The sequence below is a fragment of the Rhinoraja longicauda genome, chromosome 44, assembly GCF_053455715.1.
Source record: "Rhinoraja longicauda isolate Sanriku21f chromosome 44, sRhiLon1.1, whole genome shotgun sequence".
NCBI lineage: Eukaryota > Metazoa > Chordata > Chondrichthyes > Rajiformes > Arhynchobatidae > Rhinoraja > Rhinoraja longicauda.
The window spans coordinates 7251032-7257599 of NC_135996.1; positions in this window are offsets into that span (position 1 = coordinate 7251032).

Here is a 6568-nt window from a genome sequence, read left to right on the forward strand (position 1 = left end):
GTGTTCGGCGAGCCTGATGGTTGTTCGAGCGCCTCCTGTAGTCCCTTCGATGGTGGGGAGGTCAGTACGCATGATGGACCGGGGCCATGTCAATGGACAATCGGTGCAGGATGAGGCGATTCGGCCATTCGAGCCAGCACCGCCATTCATTGTGATCACGGCTGATCATCCACAATCAGTCCAAAGACAGGAATTCAAAAATCAAGACAAAGATGGGAAACAGATCTGAATATTAGACAATAGACAATAGACAATAGACAATAGGTGCAGGAGTAGGCCATTCTGCCCTTCGAGCCAGCACCGCCATTCAATGCGATCATGGCTGATCACTCTCAATCAGTACCCCGTTCCTGCCTTCTCCCCATACCCCCTCACTCCGCTATCCTTAAGAGCTCTATCCAGCTCTCTCTTGAAAGCATCCAACGAACTGGCCTCCACTGCCTTCTGAGGCAGAGAATTCCACACCTTCACCACCCTCTGACTGAAAAAGTTCTTCCTCATCTCCGTTCTAAATGGCCTACCCCTTATTCTTAAACTGTGGCCCCTTGTTCTGGACTCCCCCAACATTGGGAACATGTTATCTGCCTCTAATGTGTCCAATCCCCTAATTATCTTATATGTTTCAATAAGATCCCCCCTCATCCTTCTAAATTCCAGTGTATACAAGCCCAATCGCTCCAGCCTTTAGCATTGATGAACCAAGTTGGGAAAGATTGTGTTTAGAAAGTATGAAAAATACTATTAATGTGAGATATAGTTCAGTACAATGCAATTTTTTACATCAACTATATTTAACTCCGAAAAAATTAAACAATTTAAATCCAAATTTACCTGAAATTTGTTTTAGATGCAACCAGGATGTGGGTACTTTTTTCACACTCCACATGGGCATGTCCTAAGGTAACTCCTTTTTGGAAAGACCTAAAAAAACTTTTTCAGCGGTAGAGTTGCTGCTTTACAGCGAATGCAGCGCCGGAGACTCAGGTTCGATCCTGACTACGGGTGCTGCACTGTAAGGAGTTTGTACGTTCTCCCCGTGACCTGCGTGGGTTTTCTCCGAGATCTTCGGTTTCCTCCCACACTCCAAAGACGTACAGGTATGTAGGTTAATTGGCTGGGTAAATGTAAAAAATTGTCCCTAGTGGGTGTAGGATAGTGTTAATGTACGGGGATCGCTGGGCGGCACGGACTTGGAGGGCCGAAAAGGCCTGTTTCCGGCTGTATATATATGATATATGATATGATGATATGATATGAATAAGACCATACCATTGGATTCAAGGTTGTTTTTATTGGGAGATACTAAAGGTATATTACCAAGATTAATTTTAGATAAATATCAGGAAAGATTTCTCAAAATAGCAATGGCAATAGCAAAAAAATGTGTGGCGGTCACTTGGAAAGATCACAATGAAATAATAATTGCAAGATGGTATGCAGAAATGTGTAGTTGTATCCCATTAGAAAAAGCTACTTATAATCTGAGAGATAAATATGATTTCTTTTTGAAACTTTGGAACCCATTCACTTTAAAACTAGGATTAAGAATTGGAAATATTTAATTTCAGGATTGTTTTCATACCCCTAAAAAGAATTTAATAAGAAATTAGCCGGAAGTGTTTTCTTCTGGTCTCCAAGTTCCCTTCTTTCTTACTTTCTTTCTTTCTTTCCTTTTTAAATTTTTTTATTTCTTTATCTTTCTTCTTCTCATTTTTCCTCTTTTTTCTAACTGGGGGGAGGGGGGTTGTGGGTGGGGAGATAATACAGAACAATACAGGTATAATCGAATTTAAATGTATAATCGAATTTATAATGTAGGTACCATCGCGTACTATGAGTTCATACATGTATTTGTTTTGTTAAAATTTAAATAAAATTTAAATTAAAAAAAAATCAGTACCCCGTTCCTGCCTTCTCCACATACCCCCGAGAATCTGGATGTCGCCAAATGGCATGTTGGCCTTCATATCAAGAAGAGTTGAGTATAGGAGCAAAGAGGTCCTTCTGCAGTTGTACAGGGCCCTAGTGAGACCGCACCTGGAGTACTGTGTGCAGTTGTACAGGGCCCTAGTGAGACCGCACCTGGAGTACTGTGTGCAGTTGTACAGGGCCCTAGTGAGACCGCACCTGGAGTACTATGTGCAATTTTGGTCTCCAAATTTGAGGAAGGATATTCTTGCTTTTGAGGGCGTGCAGCGTAGGTTTACTAGGTTAATTCCCGGAATGGCGGGGCTGTCATATGTTGAAAGACTGGATCGACTAGGTTTGTATACACTAGAATTTAGAAGGATGAGAGGAGATCTTATTGAAACATATAAATTCCAGTGTATACAAGCCTAGTCGCTTCAGTCTTTCATCGTACGTCAGTCCCGCCATCCCGGGGATTAACCTAGTAAACCTACGCTGCACGCCCTCAATAGCAAGAACGTCCTTCCTCAAATTTGGAGACCAAAACTGCACACAGTACTCCAGGTGCGGTCTCACCAGGGCCCTGTCCAACTGCACACAGTACTCCAGGTGCGGTCTCACCAGGGCACTGTACAACTGCACACAGTACTCCAGGAGCGGTCTCACCAGGGCCCTGTACAACTGCACACAGTACTCCAGGTGCGGTCTCACCAGGGCCCTGTACAACTGCACACAGTGCTCCAGGTGTGGTCTCACCAGGGCCCTGTACAACTGCACACAGTACTCCAGGTGCGGTCTCACTAGGGCCCTGTACACCACGCTCTATAATCTTTGTTCCGGGATGGTGAAATTGATGGACCGGGCAGAGTGGGTGACCTGGTGAAGCAGCGGGTAGAGCTGCTGCCTCACAGCGCCGGAGACCCGGGTTCCATCCCGACTGCGGGCGCTGTCTGTACGGAGTTTGCACGTTCTCCCCGTGACCTGCGTGGGTTTTCTCCGGGTGCTCCGGTTTCCTCCCACACTCCAAAGACGTGCAGGTTTTTTAGATTTTATTTTATTTTAATTTTTTTCAGAGATACAGTGAGAAAACAGGCCCTTCGGCCCACCGAGTCCGCGCCGCCCAGCAATCCCCACACACTAACACTATCCTACACCCACTAGGGACAATTTTTACATTTGCCCAGCCAATTAACCTACAAACCTGCACGTCTTTGGAGTGTGGGAGGAAACCGAAGATCTCGGAGAAAACCCACGCAGGTCACGGGGAGAACGTGCAAACTCTGTACAGACGGCGCCCGTAGTCGGGATCGAACCTGAGTCTCCGGCGCTGCATTCGCTGTAAGGCAGCAACTCTACCGCTGCGCCACTGTGCCGCCCACGGTTTGTAGGTTAATGGGCTCGGTATGACTTCAAATTGTCCCCCAATGTGTGTAGGATAGTGTTAGTGTGCGGGGATCGCTGGTCAGCATGGACTCGGTGGGCCGAAGGGCCTGTTTCCGCGCTGTATCTCTAAACTAAACTATACTTGAAGCTGTTAACTATCTCCAGCCCCCAGCCCCGTAGATTGAAGAGCTGTTTATGGGGGTAGAGGGCAGACGTCACAGAACAGAGAGGGTGGCACGGTGGCGCAGCGGGTAGAGCTGCTGCCTCACAGCGCCGGACACCCACGTTCCACCCCAACCTCGGCTAACGTCTGTCTGTGTGGAGTTTGCACGTTCTCCCCGTGACCGCGTGCGTTTCCTCGAGAGTCATAGAGTGATACACATCGTGGAAACAGGCCCTTCAGCCCAACTTGCCCACACCGGCCAACATGCCCCATCTACACTAGTCCCACCTTTGCCCACACCGGCCAACATGCCCCATCTACACTAGTCCCACCTTTGCCCACACCGACCAACATGCCCCATCTACACTAGTCCCACCTTTGCCCACACCGACCAACATGCCCCATCTACACTAGACCCACCTGTCCACACCGGCCAACATGCCCCATCTACACTAGTCCCACCTGCCCACACCGACCAACATGCCCCATCTATACTAGTCCCACCTGTCTGCAATGGCCCAAATATCCCCCTAAATCCATCCCATCAATGTACCTGTCCAAATGTTGCTCCGGTTTCATAGGTTCATCGGTTCTAGGAGCAGAATTAGGCCATTCGGCCCATCAAGTCTACTCCGCCATTCAAACATGTCTGATCACAGGGAGACAATGAACAATAAGTGCAGGAGGAGGCCATTTGGCCCCTCGTGCCAGCACCGCCATTCATTGTGATCATGGCTGATCATCCACAATCAGTACCCCTTCTCCCCATATCCCTTGACTCCGCATTTATTCACAAAATGCTGGAGTAATTCAGCGGGTCAGGCAGCATCTCGGAAGAGAAGGAATGGATGACGTTTTGGGTTGAGACCCTTCTTCAGACTGAACTATAGTTATTTCCTCAAGTTATTTTCTTATATCCCTTGACTCCACTATCTTTAGGAGCTCTATCTAACTCTCTCTTGAAAACATCCAGTGAATTGGCCTCCACTGGCTTCTGAGGCGGAGAATTCCACACCTTCACCACTCTCTGGGTGAAAAAGTTCTTCCTCATCTCCGTTCTAAATGGCCGACCCCTTATTCTTAAACTGTGGCCCCCGGTTCTGGACTCCCCCAACATCAGGAACATGTTTCCTGCCTCTAGTGTGTCCAATCCTTTAATAATCTTATATGTTTCAATAAGATCTCCTCTCATCCTACTAAATTCCAGTGTATACAAGCCTAGTCGCTCCATTCTTTCAACATATGACAGTCCCGCCATCCCGGGGATTAACCTAGTAAACCTACGCTGCACGCCCTCAATAGCAAGAATGTCCTTCCTCAAATTTGGAGACCAAAACTGCACACAGTACTCCAGGTGCGGTCTCACTAGGGCCCTGTACAACTGCAGGACCTCTTTGCTCCTATACTCAACTCCTCTTGTTATGAAGGCCGACATTCCATTGGCTTTCTTCAAGCTAAGCTAAACTAAAGGAGGAAATATGTTGTCCTCACCCGCTCTGACCCGGTTAGCAATCAGTGAGATAACTGATGTGCAGGAAAATAACTGCAGATGCTGGTACAAATCGAAGGTATCACAAAATGTTGGAGTAACTCTGCGGGTCAGGCAGCATCTCAGGAGAGAAGGAATGGGTGACGTTTCAGGTCGAGACCCTTCTTCAGACTCAAGTCGTTGTCTGATGAAGGGTCTCGACCCTTATAACATATAACATATAACAACTACAGCATGGAAACAGGCCTGTCCGGCCCTACCAGTCCACGCCGACCATTCTCCCTGACCTAGTCTCATCTACCTGCACTCAGACCATAACCCTCCAATCCCCTCCTATCCATATACCTATCCAATTTACTCTTAAATAATAAAATCGAGCCAGCCTCCACCACTTCCTTATCGAAACATATAAGATTATTAAGGGGTTGGACACGTTAGGGGCAGGAAACATGTTCCCAATGTTGGGGGAGTCCAGAACCACACAGTTTAAGAATAAGGGGTCGGCCATTTAGAACTGAGATGAGGAAAAACCTTTTCAGTCAGAGAGTTGTGAATCTGTGGAATTCTCTGCCTCAGAAGGCAGTGGAGGACAATTCTCTGAATGCATTCAAGAGAGAGCTAGATAGATCTCTTAAGGATAGCGGAGTCAGGGGGGGGGGGGGGTATGGGGAGAAGGCAGGAACGGGGTACTGATTGAGAATGATCAACCATGATCACATTGAATGGCGGTGCTGGCTCTAAGGGCCGAATGGCCTCCTCCTGCACCTATTGTCTATTGACCCGAAACGTCACCCATTCCTTCTCTCCCAGATGCTGCCTGACCCGCTGAGTTACTCCAGCATTTTGTGATACCTTCGATCGATACCAGTGATAACTGATGATCAACTGATAATCTTTAACTGATATCCTTAGGGTTTGGATAAATTACTATGAAATAACCAGCCGAATGCTATCTTGCGTAAAGTTTTGGTCTATTGCGTACAGTGTTGGTCTCCTAATCTGAGGAAAGACATTCTTGCCATAGAGGGAGTACAGAGAAGGTTCACCAGATTGATCCCTGGGATGGCAGGACTTTCATATGAAGAAAGACTGGATAGACTCGGCTTGTACTCGCTGGTATTTAGAAGATTGGGGGGGGATCTTATAGAAACTTACAAAATTCTTAAGGGGTTGGACAGGCTAGATGCAGGAAGATTGTTCCCGATGTTGGGGAAGTCCAGAACAAGGGGCCACACAGTTTAAGGATAAGGGGGAAGACTTTTAGGACCGAGATGAGAAAGTTTTTTTTCACACAGAGAGTGGTGAATCTGTGGAATTCTCTGCCACAGAAGGTAGTTGAGGCCAGTTCATTGGCTATATTTAAGAGGGAGTTAGATGTGGCCCTTGTGGATAAAGGGATCAGGGGGTATGGAGAGAAGGCAGGTACGGGATACTGAGTTGGATGATCAGCCATGGTCATATTGAATGGCGGCGCGTACAGGCTCGAAGGGCCGAATGGCCTACTCCTGCACCTATTTTCTATGTTTCTCTGTTTCTATCTGTCAGACATGAAACATCGCCTATTCCTTCTCTCCAGAGATGCTGCCCGTCTCTGTGAGTTACTCCAGCTTTTTGTGTCTGTTTTT